This window comes from Adiantum capillus-veneris, chromosome 12 (assembly GCF_014529385.1).
Source record: "Adiantum capillus-veneris isolate H3 chromosome 12, ASM1452938v2, whole genome shotgun sequence".
In the NCBI taxonomy this organism is placed as follows: domain Eukaryota; kingdom Viridiplantae; phylum Streptophyta; class Polypodiopsida; order Polypodiales; family Pteridaceae; genus Adiantum; species Adiantum capillus-veneris.
The window spans coordinates 30741754-30755579 of NC_140942.1; the positions used below are offsets into that span (position 1 = coordinate 30741754).

Below are 13826 nucleotides of genomic sequence, written 5' to 3' on the forward strand. Positions count from 1 at the left end.
CAAGGGAGGAGAAGTAGGAGACATGCATTGTAGGTGGAGTGGCTCTCATCACAATGTGAGAGAGCCCTTTAATATTTTATCTAGTAAAGAATAAGGTGTGTGTATAGATGATGGGCAATCAGACACATATGGCACATCCAATCGAGGGAAGAAGCACACCGCATTTACTCCGACACACCCAACTCATCATCACCATCCGAAAACATTGATGTTTCCAGCTTTTACAACTCTAAGCTGCTTCTCACACAAAAATGCAGCATGCGCAAACCTTATTTGGAAACCATGAATTATGTGTAACACTAAAGTCAATGTCACAAAGAATTGCTTCCTCCAAACTAACCTTGATCAATGATTTTCTTCCTATCCTTGCAAACCCCTTATGCAACAAACCTATGCATGGCAACCAAAACTATGGCTCTAAGAGTGTAGATAATTCTGGCCTCTCGTAGTCCAGAGGAAACTAGTGACAAAAGCGTCTGCCCTAGGAGCCTGGGTGCATAGTCCTGGTCATTCTTCTTGTGCACTTTTTTGGTGTATGAGGGGAGCGACCGGGAGTGCCCAACCCGACTCCTAAAACAAAACAAAACAAAACAAAGCAACCAAAACTACATTTTGTGTGGCTTTGAAAATTGGCAATATCGAAGGGAACCTCAAATACACCAGTGCTTGCGATTCTCAACTCTTGATCCTTCTTAAGTAACTCGCTAAAGCACATCAACATGCCCATGAGGCTGCCACCCTTCTTACAAATGTCAAGGAAGAACCGCTAAGTGACTCATTGAGCTCATGCAAACCAGGCTTCTCCAGAGGGACACTAAAATCTAACCCATACAATTTCCTCCAAGCATCAAATTTTTTTGCGACCCCAGTTTCCCTTTTGTTTAAGTGAGTTCTCCTCTAAATTTAGGACCTCCCTTTCTAGTGCAAAACCAACATTAAGAAACGCATCAATGGCACTATGCTACACTTTTCCTACCCCTCTCCCTGCATGTAACAACCCTGCATCTACGAGTACCACAATTGCTAACACCATCGATCCATGTTCTGCATCACTTTTAGCACCTGCATATTTGGTCCCTTTTCCTACATCTGATGCTACATCAATAGGAAGGAGAGAAAATGACGATATCCCACATGCTATATCACTAATAGCAACTGCATGATCTTTCACCTACACATACTATGAGGAGCTCACAAACTATATACTTGGCTTCCAAAAATCTACTAATTTTACTTGGAAAATGTATTTTACATTTAGAAATTACAAAACACCCAAGTTTTACTAGTGCATGTGACAAGACACCAATATGTTACCCCCATCTTGGAGGATTGAGCCCCTCCTAATCCCATCCTTGCATGTTGCACATGTGCAATACGTACTACTTGCATATAAGTTTACTTAGGCCAGAGCGTTACTATGCTTTATGCTGCTAGGTTAGCTTTGTTAGGCCAACGTGTCACTGATGCACAACTAGCTCTCTCTCTCTCTCTCTCTCTCTCTCTCTCTCACACACACACACACACACACACATACACACACACACACACACACACACACACATTAGTGGACTCTCCTACAAACATAATTGACCTATTGAAAAGAGGAGGGTGTTTCCTACACATACCTAATTACATTGGATTTGTTTTCCTATGGAATCTTAGGCTAAAGTGAGTGGCTTTGACATCATAAGGGTGATACTTGTTCGCCAGGTGGGAAGTACCACAAATCACCTCCACACACTTCCACTAGACCACTACGCTGGCATACATCCTTGCATGGCGGGTACTAATTCAGGGCTATATCAAAGAAGGAGACCCTACCACCTCTCCCACGACGCCCCATACTCCCACCACCCTACCATGCGTGAGCAAACCACTCTCGCCTACTTTTTCAAAATGGAAATCCTACAGATCTATATGAAGGTTCCAATGTGGGATATTGAGAGCTAGAGTTTGCAAGACTTTTTGATTGGACCATACTTCCCTAACTAGCTCAATATGGAGCTCCCCAATCAGGTCTGGGCCTTCATCATAGGACTACCTCCTCTTTAAATTTATTGCCTTAAGCTATGGCGGACATCGATAACAAGTGTCCTTCATTGATGACACTTGCCTACCACTTCTAAATCTCATTTGTTGTTGGTTGTGATGGTGGCAGGTAACATTTGGAGGACTTACCATATCTTGAATGCAAATGATTTAATGGGAGTTTTTTCTTCCTTGATTGTACGTTGCCCAAGTTATACATGATGAATAAACATTTTATGGACTTTTTTTTACCTATGGATGATTGCCTTTTTTATGCTCTGATGGTTGAATTCATCCTACACACACACACACACACACACACACACACCCACACACATTGATACTAGGTCTTGTGTTCACACTCGTCAGCTAGATCTTTGAGATATTTCAAGTTAATGTTGCAATGCCGTCAAATGTAAAAATTAGCCATGAAGTTCTGTAAATGAGTTTAGACATCAAATGCAAAAATCCGCCATCAACTTCTTGTGTTCAAACTTGTCAGACATATCTTTGAGATCTTGTGTTCAAGCTCTATCACAATTGGTGCCAACCTTTGTTGCATTGATGTCAAATGGAGAAATGCGCCATGGAGTTTTGTAAGCGAACACTCCATGCCCTAGGGAAATTGATAGAGATATAGCTAGGTCGGTGATGGAGAGTGTGTACGAAGAACATACCACCGGCATGCCGCACGCAGATCCCTCTTAAATCCAAAACACGCCACCAAATGATAACCCTCCCACACTTTCACACTAATGGAGCCTTCCCTTGGACCTTGACGTTTGGGAAAGTTCCTTTAGTGACCTTTGCCGTAAAATGTTCTCCCACGTGGCTTTCAATTCCCACTGATCGCCACATGGTCACATATTTTATGAAGAAAGGTCACTAAGGGCTGAGCTGCACCACATAACATTTGGGGGAGTGTGAGGGAGCAATAAGGAAAATTGCATTGAGGTCGCACCTACACAAAAAGAGAAGGGGGAGATTTTATAGGAGCAAGCTTCAAAAATCCACATCGAATTGATTGGTTTTTAAAGGCCTCAAAACTAGGGGAGCATTGTGCCTTCGTAACGCTAGCTTAATACTTGCAAAATCCAAAGTGCTAATAGTGCTTTAAGAGGGCATTGATTTGATCGGTTTCTAAAGGCCTCAAAATAAGGGGAGCTTTGCATCTCCGGAACGCTAAATTAATACCTGCAAAATCCAGAGTGCTAATAGTGCTTAAGGGGGGTTTCAATTTTGATTTTGATTTTACATCTAACCAGAATGAATGCCTCTGTGCATCGCTCACGGTGAGGGTTTTCCCAACCCTAGCGAAGAAAACGTTTGGTAGCTCCAACCGTGCCTCGCTGGGTGGGGACCCCTTTAGGAGGGCAGTATGGGGACTGGATGCTTGCTCTGCACGAGGAATGCGGCATGCAGCCTGCCGTGTTGTAGCCAGATGGAAGTTCCATCGGCTTGGGGGCAAGGGTGGCCACGGGTGGCGCTGTCCCTTCCCGTCCTACTCGTGTTGGGAGACATTGCAAAGAGTAGATTTTTGGGATGCAAGGGCGGGATGACATCCCACTCCTGCTTTAAGCATAGGACAGTTCCGGTGTGGCGAGACGGACCGAGGTTGGTGGCAACTTGATCTCCTCCAATGGGGTTCACTCTTCTCTCAACCTATAACTTGGTGGTGTCGTTTTTGGTTTGCATGGATCTTTCTGGTGGGGCTTTGTCTTCTGAGGCTGGTTGAGTCTGGCTCTTATGTGGTATCTGCTGGTTCTCCATGGGGAGCTCTGCTTGGAGGTGGTGGTTATGGTTATCCTGCTGTGGTGGTGTTGCTTTTCTTTGACTTTCCTTGGACATTTCGGTGGGCGGTGACAGAGCCCTTTGACATGGTGGCATCTGAGGTGTGAGATCCTTTTTCGGCATTATCTCCTTTGATTATTTTTTGTCTTTGTATGGGTTTGAGAGCTCCTTGTAAAACCTAGCGAACGGTTGAGGTATGGGTGGTGTCTATTGGATGGAAGGTCTTGTATTACTTGTGGCCATGGCTCGTGTTGAGCACAATGCTACTATTGATTTCTGTTTTAATATAATCTCTCTCACACAATGTGAGATTTGGTTTTTTTTTTTTAACAGGGAGGGTTTCGATTTTCTTGTAGCATGACACATATATGCCTCTAATTGGCAAGTGATATCCGACTCTAAAGGAACATTCCCTACTCTAAAACTTAACATGAACACTAATCCCTACTGGTAGCCTGTTAAGTTTATTCAATACCTCCCAAGATTCTGCAAGATTCCCTTACATTCCTCTCAGAGATTCACTACCTTTTCAAAAGGAAGCGAGGGATTCGAACTCGCGCCATCTAAAGGAAGATCTTTAGAGCTCGTACTGTAACCACTCCAACATGCCGGCCAAGTGCTCACTTTGACCACCTATTATAAAAAAAAATAGTAGAAGTCTACCTCCACCTGAGCATCCCTACCCGTCACTCTTCCTCTGCGCGCTTTGCCCGTCGCCCTACCTCTACTCGTCTCCCCATCACTGGCACCTGCCTGCTCTGCGCGCCTCCTCCCCATCTGCCCATCGCCCTCAACCTGCTCATCTCGCTGGACACAATTTCCCATCGTATCTTTAGTTGATTCCTTTTAATTCCTGATTTTGTGTGATTGGGTACCCCATACTCCATAAGATCAAACATTTTTAATTTTAATTTTTGCTCACTCACGGTTGACTACTTGAGTACTTGGGATTTGAATTTTAAACTCATCAGTGTGTATTTAAAATCTACGGTAGAGATCTGCGCATTCGGAGAAGGGCAGGCAGAGAGAAGAACGAGAGAGGACGAGTTTACAGCGAGAGAGAGCGCTGCGAAGCGAACCAGAAGCTTGTCCTGCAGCAGGTTATCTGTTAGGTTCGTTCTTTACATTTGTTAATCCTGCATTCTCTGTCTATTTCTGCTTGTTCTGCAGCAGATTTATCTCTCTATTTCTGTAACGTTTGTTAATCTTGTGCGTGGGTTGTTCCTTATTTTTGGGCGATCTGTTGTCATCTACAAGGAAGCGCGCGCGTGCAGAGAGAGAGAGAGAGAGAGAGAGAGAGAGAGAGAGAGAGAGAGAGAGAGAGAGAGAGAGAGAGAGAGAGAGGGGGGACCACTTACGTCAGCTTCAATTTTTGTCGTAGTCTTTTTTTTTTTTCATAAAAGCACTGGAAGATTGTATTAGTAATTAAGGGTTACAATGTTTACATTATGAGCCACTCTGAAAAGTCATTGAAGCAGAAATTGACGTAAACAGAGTGAAGAAATTGCAATTTTAGATTGCTTATGCCGTACTTTAATAGTTGTGGGAATTTCTTGTACATTGTATCCAAATGGATATGAAACTTTTTGTAGTAATGTAATTTTGTATTACAGAAAGAAAGTCTTTAATGAGTATTCTTTTTGAAAATTAGAGTGTCCAAAATAAAGATGCAGTCTCAATAGAAAGTAAATATTGTTCAGAACATTGTTAATGTTGTGTACTTTGTGTTTTGATCACATGCTCAAAGAATTTGTGCAATTTTTTTTTTGGATTGATTGTAAGAAGAGTGTTGTATTGCTACATATGTTATAAAGTTTCTCTACAATGCTTGGACTTGCCGACGATGTCGACAACAATGAGGAGGACGACGAGACGGGCTGCATGTGAAAATGCCAAGGGTTGAAATCTGCAAATCTTTATCTGCTGAATTCTGACTCTATGTTGGTGACGATGTCGATGGCGAGGATGCGACGACTCCTCGCTGAAAACGCAAATGCTGAAATATGCGTTTTCCGGACTGAATCTGCAAACTTCGCGGGATCTGACCGTGCGGCGAGGATCTACTGCGGAAAGGTGAGATTTGCGAGGTTCGAGGGTTCTACTGCGGTGCCTGACTGTTGGAATCTGAAAACGCTGGTCTTCTTGTTGTTCCATCACGGTGAATCTGCAAAACGCTAAAGTGTGATGCTAATGCAAAAACGCTAGGGGCTGAGTCTGCTGCTAGGGAAAATCCACTAACGCTAGGGCTGATCTGTTGTCGTGAACTGGTTCTGCTGTGTCTGCTAATGCCAAAGCTTCTCTGCAATGCAAAATCGCCAAGGCTGATCTCTCTTGCAAAAACGCTAGCGTGATGCTGAGTTGCAAAAACGCTAGGTCATGTTGTTGGGGGTCCTGCTGAGAAGGTGCCTGTTGAGCGGTGCTCCTGGTGACTCTTCTGCCAGAAAGTGCTAGGTTTCTACTTATACAAACTTAGCAAAATTGCCTACCTACTTTCCAACAAAAGTCACTTAATAAATAAGTGAAAAATGTTAAAAATAGGGAATATAGGTTTAATGCACTGAAAAATTCCCTTGATGGATTTTGATGGATTCGGATGGGAATGCTGATGATCATACTGTGTGCAACTGGAGGATATGCATCTAATCTAAGTGTTTGGACATGTACGGTGTGCGAACACTCACAAAAGTGCCAGATTACGTCCTATTCTAGACTGACTTGACTGAACTGAACCCTGGTCATGCTGTAGCTTGTCCATGGACACATAGGGTTGGATGTGTCACGTGACATGAACTCAGTAAAGGCATAGTGCCAAGGTTGGGTCAGCAAAGGAAAGTACCCGACAGCAGGGCTACGTTGCACTTTTGGATGCGGTCCCAGTGGGGATAGATGGTCAGATGACCAGTGGGAGTCCAATGGAAGCATGCCCTAAAATTTAGGGAATTGCTATTTTGGAAAAGGAGCCTTTATCTTTGAGGAATTACGTGGCAATTCAAGACACATCTTATAGAGGACTTTCCATGGTTCATGGGCAATCCAAAGAATATACCTATCTACGTTATCGATCTGGCGTTGCTCGCTAGTCTTATTGTGTAGGGGTAGCATATTGGTAACCTTCTTGGACATCGTCGTTAGCATATCTATCCATAGTAGCTAAAACCATAGTTACCAGGAACGGGAAACTGGAACGGGAACGCGGAACAAAATGCCATTCCCTGTTATGGGTACTCACGTTTGAAACACGGAACGGGGATTCGGAACGGGAACTTGGAATGGGAACGGGGAATGGAGACCTGAAAACGGCCATTCCCTATTACTATGGCTAAAACACACGAATTTATTTAGAATATGAGACGTCCATATGAAATGTACAATACGTCTCATAACGTTTTCTATTCTAGAGTTTTTTTGCTCAAAACGTGTTCTATTCTAATGTCTCTTGTTAGTTGATTAAGTGTGTTTTAGAGCTTCATGGCGCTTGTTTATGTATGTTGCGGTTAAACATTGAGGAGTCATTGAGGAGGTGCATGACCCACTTTATTTGTCCTTATCAAACCATCATATCTAAAAAAGTTGTCATATTTTATTTTTGATTCTCAAAAATATGTCTAGTAGTATTGTATACTGCGTATTAAACGTCTGTCCCGTCGCGTGGCTGCTATGTATCCATCCATCTGCTCTATGAGCATCCATCCAATTTGCGTTTTGGTTCACAACATCCCGATTGGGGCAACAAAGGGTATTCTTTGTTGGTAACCAACAAGAGTATCATTGATCCACATTGCAATGCATGGCTTGCAAGTAGCTCCATCCATGTCTCTTCGGACATTTCCACATCGTTTGGGGAAGCCTCTATTTCTCACTAGCAATGGAGGACATTGTCTAGGAGGCCATTCATTGAAGACATTCTTTTGGTATGCATGGAGTTTAGTATCTGTACCTCACCTTAAGTAGAAGGGCATGTAACATGCACTGGTCTCTATGTCCCATATGGACATGCTACTACTACGTCTTCGGAGCCAAGGTTTGTCTATAGAAGGGATTTAGTTGTGGTATTTTTGTGAGCTTGTTCATAGGACGTCTATATTTAGACAAGTTCATCATATAGTTTTTCTAAATTTGGAACCCTCTTGCATAAATGGTTTGTGTACGCTTTGACGGATGTTATTACACTTCACTAGGCATTTGGCATGACGAGCACGTAGATTTAGGTTAGAGGAACCTATCATGCCAATTCCCACGACAAGTGGATTTCTAGGTTGGGAGATGTGTGACAATTTAACTAGAAATTGACCCTCGAATAATTATTAAAAGCGACTTTTTAATGATTTATTTCATGAATCATGTCAAAGTCCTTGTCGGACCCAGGGTTAAAAAGGTACTTAAGATGTACCCATGGGGTATAAAAGGACACATTTGTCTAAGCCTTGCATATTTAATATGGGTAGCCTCTCTATCTGCTATAGCCTAGTGTTTTTAGCAGGGATCGTCTCACAGAAACAGAAGCGTGCACTTAATACTTTGAAGCAAATTTACTATTTCAATGGAATTCTGCACAACATAAAATTGAGAAGAACAATGTAGATAATCGACACAGCACTACGGACCAGAAGATGCCCCCCCCCCTCTCCTTGAAGGAGATTTGTATTACTTTGGTAACTATTACAAGTAGAAGAACCCAAAACAGGATTCGCTGTTCATGTCCCATATACTTTCTGATGCATAGAAATGCATGGATTCATAAGCCTATTGGCTGAAATTCATCATACTTGTAGCCGAGAATGGCTATGTCTGTTTCGTACTAGAATTTTCTGTGCGGGAGAAGCTTCAATTGATATCTGCTGCGTAAGGGATGCCCACATGAGTTCTCCTTGGCTGAAATCTTCTTTTGGATTACATCAGAGTGCTGAAATTTTCGTGGATAGCTGGTACTGTGCTTGTCGGAGTGCGGCTATTTCCCACAGGGATGCATACAAGCTCCTATGGCTGCACTCTACCTCCATCGCGTGCTTCGCAACCTCTGCATGGCTTTCACGGACGCAAGAGCAAGAAAATTGAGGAGAGAAACTAGGCTGAATTGAGAGCCGAGAGAGAGGACTCTGTGTGTCGGTGGAAACTGCTGCAAAGTGCCCATAGCAGGTAGCGCTAGCCCTTGTTAATAACCTTGCGGGGAATTTTGAGGGGAGAAAGAGAGAGATGGTAAAAATTCCACGTTGGTTTGCAGTTTTTCTCACGCTATGGTTCGAGTTTTTCAATGTTTATTAAATCCGGCCGCTTTCAAATTGATCGGCCATTGAGTTTAAAAGGTTTTTTTTTAATGTTTATGAAATTTGGCTCCATTCAAATTGGCCGGCCACTGAGTTTAAAAGGGTTTTAAAATTTATACTTAAAAATGCGTGTTAAAACCTAATTTTCTGGCCAATCTGCAGCATTAGTAACTGGCTTGATTTCATGTCTATCCCGACGTAGTCTGCCAGCTCCCACTGGGTCGTATTTCTATTGTGTCCGGTCGGCCACTTTATTGGGCGGCCACTGTAAAAATCTTAAATTATAGCTTTTCTGAGTGAATTGGGAACACTTCTCTCTCACTGCACCACTCCTGGGGGGTAAGCTCTGTGGCTAGCTGGAGTGTAAGTCGACCCCCTTGGATCACTATGATCTTGCTGGTGGAAGCCAACTCAAAATGGAGCGCCAGGCCCGTGAGAGTGGATCAGGCGGCATCACCCCAAGTGTATTGTTGGACTTTGGAGAGAGCCGACATCAGCCAAAGAACTCGAAGCCAAACTTGCTGTGCCATGGTGTAGTCCCACAGAGAGTGTCGCTGACTTTCCAAAGGATAGCCACAAGCTGCACAGGTTGCCGAAAAACCATTGTGTACTAGCCAGCTCCCAATTGCTGTAGCTCTGTGTGCAACTAGCCACTAGAACAAAGTGACTCTCCTCGGCTGTCTGGAATCCCACAACTGCCCCCAGAAACGTGACAAGAACTTAGCTATGAGACCCTCCTCCTGCCAATGAAGTTTTGTAGCAAGGCAAACCTCTCTCCGTGTTGCTAGTATGTGGCGCCGCAGTGGAATTGTGTACTGAAAGAAGGGGATCCCAATCTCAAGGGTCCCACTGCACCCGTGCCAGGGGGAAGCTCTGCCAAGCCCATAGCCGCCAGTGGCCTATCTCAAAATCTGCTGGGTCAAGATCCATGACATAGGTCGTCCCACAAATGCCCAAAACCGGTGTTCTCTGAAAGGAACACTTTGCAACCTGTGGAGCCTCTACTGAGACTCGGTGAAGGCGACCCTCTCCCTGAATCTCAAAGAACATGTGGGTATGGCCTCCGAGCAAGCCCGAACTGCGATGAGGACCTCTATTTGCATGAAGCCCCCCATCCATCTGTGAGATGCTGTCTGTACTATGTAGAGGGGTGAGCCAATCAGGTGGGAAAGCCTCTGTAATGTCTTGGCACATGCTCTGCACCCCCCTCATACCTCGTAGCTGGATGCTCTAAGCCTCCTCGGAGAAACCTGAGAACTGGAGCCAGTCATCGAGAGTGTGGGCTAGATCCTCTGCCATGGGACCCCAAGAAACATGAGGCCTACTACCAACTAGGTGGCCTCTCTGAGTACTAACCATGGGGTTCCAACCAAGGGGCTGTCTCAAGCGCTCCTCCGTGCAGTGGGTTGATGCTGCTCTAGGCCACCCCTCAACTGCTCCCAATACCTAAGCAGGCTTGCAACAAAACGATCCTCCAACCTCTTGCTTAGACCAACTCTATGCATCTCTGTAAAAATCGCTTGATAAAAGGGCTCTAGGGGCCTCCTGCATGAGGCACTCGAGCTCAAAGCCGGCGAAGCAATAGCTCCTTCTAGGGTCCTCCCGTGGAAGCAGTCCTCTGACGACAAACTTCCCAAGAAGGCTCTGCTTTGTCGTGATGGGTCAATGATTTCCAACCCCCCTTGAGAACATGGTAAGGTGATGACGTGTCAGGCTACTTTGGCACGGGCAAGTTGGGTATGGTGCCTTGACCAAAGAAAATTCATGATCAGCCTCTCCAGCTGGCTGATATAGGAGCTCGAGAAGATCCAGCAAGACGTGACGTACCACATAGTAGCCAATAGAGCCTGGTTGGCCACTACAACTCTATTGCCGAACTCCAATGCAGTAACTTTCTCCTAATGGACAAGAGGAGGGGAGCAGTCTGCTACTCAGGGGACAAGTCGAGGCCAACCTGACAACCTAGATAGCGAACTCCAATCCCTGGGGGGATCCACCTGAAACCCTCACCTGCCGACCAATCAGGCGTAGAAGCACTGTCAACCTAGAAAGCAACTGTCTTTTTCCAGTTAATCAGTGTGCCTGATGCACAACAAAACACCTCAAGAGCCTGCTCAAACCTTTGTAGATTAGCTATCACAAACTGATGACGTGGCAATCCCAACCGATGACGTGGACATCTGTATGGACGCTCGGAAAACACGTTGACATGCTGATGTGGCAAGCAGTACGGATTTCCGTGAAATAGCTCCTCTAGCTGGTGGGAAGCTCTAGTCTCTAACGCATCTCTTCAGTAACAAGGCAGTGCATTCGTGTCCAAACCTGCTCTCTGCATGCATCCTGACGCTCTGACTGTGACTCAGTTGACAACAAATCTCGGTAAAAGTCAATAGCAATTGCATGCATATCCTTAGGCTCTGAAGCAACTGACTTGTCTGGTCTCCTCAACTGGCTGGCACTCGGGAGCGCATGGCAAGGAGCCACCGCCTCAAAAAACTCCTAGTAACTCTGTCACCCACCTGGGTCCACTGAGATGCTTGCCGATGGAAGGCAAACTCACGTCGCCTCTCCTCAACTCTAGTCAGCTCATGTCGAGCCTGCTGCATCTGCTCCTCCAACTCATGACGCCTCTCCTAAACTCTAGTCAACTCCTGTCGAGCCTGTTGCATCTGCTCCTCCAACCAAGGATTGTTTGGGTGCTGCTCCTGCATCCTCCGCAAGGAAACAACGCCCCGTCGGAGATGCTTCTCCTTTCCCTGGATGCAGCCAAGCGTGTTGCAGACTCTTGGAGGAAGAAGCGACTAAGCTCAGCAAGTCCAAAGGTCACTCTACCAGTAGGGGAGTCGTGTGTCCAAGATCTCTCTCCAGAGTGCCACCACTCGCTCTCTAAGCTCTGGATCCAGCAAGATCCTCTCAGGGATGCGTAGCATTGTGCTCCCCCTCTGTCTATTTGTCACGGTGAGGATCACTGGTGTATGGTCGGAAAAAAGTAGTCCTTGCCAAAATGCAAATAGATCCACCCATGTCACAGAAGTGGTCACTGGCGTAGAAGCGATCTACCCGAGATAGATTCACTTCTCCTACTCTACGGTCAGAGCGAGAGAAAGACAAGCTGTTTGGGGGCCTCACAAAGCTTGAATGTTGCCAAACATCAAGATCCTGCAAAGTCATACATAGACGCTCCCAAGCTGCCAACTTAGCCCCGTGTACAGTAGCATGGCTACCTCCAATCCTGTCCGAGGGGTCCTCCTGTTAGAGTTACACCATCGTTGCTTCGCCATTTTGTACAGCTAGTGATTGTTCTAGGCTGGCCACCCATTGCACATCACGTAGGTTGCATGGGCGGACACTTTAGCACGTGTTCGACCGGTCATTTTTGAGCCTGGCTTGGGTGCACACATATTTTAGCCATTTTATGGGCTTTTATATTTTTGACCCAGTTACACATTTTTGCCCTACCTCAATGCAACATCCTATAAAAGGAGTGCTTGGGGTTTTGTATTCAGGCATTGTACAGAGTTCTGTGCTTCTAGCGTTCTCTCTCTCTCTCTCTCTCTCTCTCTCTCTCTCTCTCTCTCTCTCTCTCTCTCTCCAGCGTTTTCGGCGCGCGTGGCTCTCACTCTCTCAGCTGCTCACTCTCACATGGTATCAGTCGCTAGTACTCCTTCCTGAGGCCTAGCGCTAGCGATTCTGCAACATTTCATCGCGCAAAGTTGCAAATTCAGCCTAGCATTTTTCGAACCAAGCAGCGTTTTTGGGAACCAGCAGCTTTTTTGCAGCTCAGGCCAGTGTTTCAGCTTTGCCTTCAGCGATCTGCCTTCCCTCTCTTGGCGCCCCTTCCTTGCAGAAACAGACACCCAACATCAGCACCACATCTGCCCTGCGTTTTTTGGCCAGATCAGCGTTTTTGGGAGCCTTACGTTTTTCAAAGGCTGCTGCGTTTTGTGCAAACGCTAAGCCCTTGCACTGTGCGGGAGCGGCCTACACCTACTTGGCTTTTCTTCTACCGCCTGGAACTACCAGATCTTCTCTTTCGTCTGGTATCTACACGAAATCGACCCTTTTCTGGCATTATTTACTTTCTGTTTTTTCTCTGTTTTCAGCCATCCAATGGCCAAGAAGTGTGAGGATCTCATAACCCCAACCTCTGCGACGCTCTCCTACCGATCTGGCGTCCATGCCCGCTAAATTCCTTGTTACAGCAGCGTTTTCAGCCTCTTTGCAAGTGTTTTTCGGGCGGACAGTAGGCTGTTTTTTTGCCTTTTGCGTGGTCGATTACTCCATTGCTCGTTAGGACACCATCCGGTGGTTGTTTGAGCGGTTATCTTGGACTGTTACAGCATTGGATACGGTACCTTCTTCGACGACTTAAGATCTTATCCATTGACCCTTGAGACTTTCTTTGAGAATGCGACATGTCGACTCCGAAGCAGAAGGGACAACAATCCCAAAAGACGCCTCCTACGTCTACTATGACCACGACGACTTCCACTTGTGCGACTACGTCGTCATCTGCCAATGCAACAATCCAACAATTATGCCCTCATCGAGTTTGTTGAGGAAAAGAAGTTGGATTTGCACAACTATGCTGTGTGGAGGACACGAGTACGCACAATCATTGCCTACCATCGACTCTGTGAATGGTCGAATGATTTCTCCCATTCGGCTACTCAGTCTACCCTTTCCATGGCCACTCAGGATCAGATCGATGAATGGGTGGATCGGGACGTACGAATCTTCACC

General features: G+C 45.5%; 1 protein-coding gene across 2 annotated transcripts in view; it reads left to right on the forward strand.

Annotated features, from left to right (window-relative positions):
- Nucleotides 1-4797: 4797 nt before the first annotated feature.
- The window catches only part of LOC147445513 (RNA-binding KH domain-containing protein RCF3-like), a 148727-nt gene continuing 139698 nt past the window's right edge, over nucleotides 4798-13826 (forward strand). The window contains exon 1 of one of the 2 annotated variants that reach the window (XM_086525018.1): nucleotides 4798-4931. The gene's annotated coding sequence lies outside the window, so the exon portion shown is untranslated. The remainder of the gene's footprint in view (nucleotides 4932-13826) is intronic. The other variant, XM_086525019.1, reaches the window with a different exon arrangement.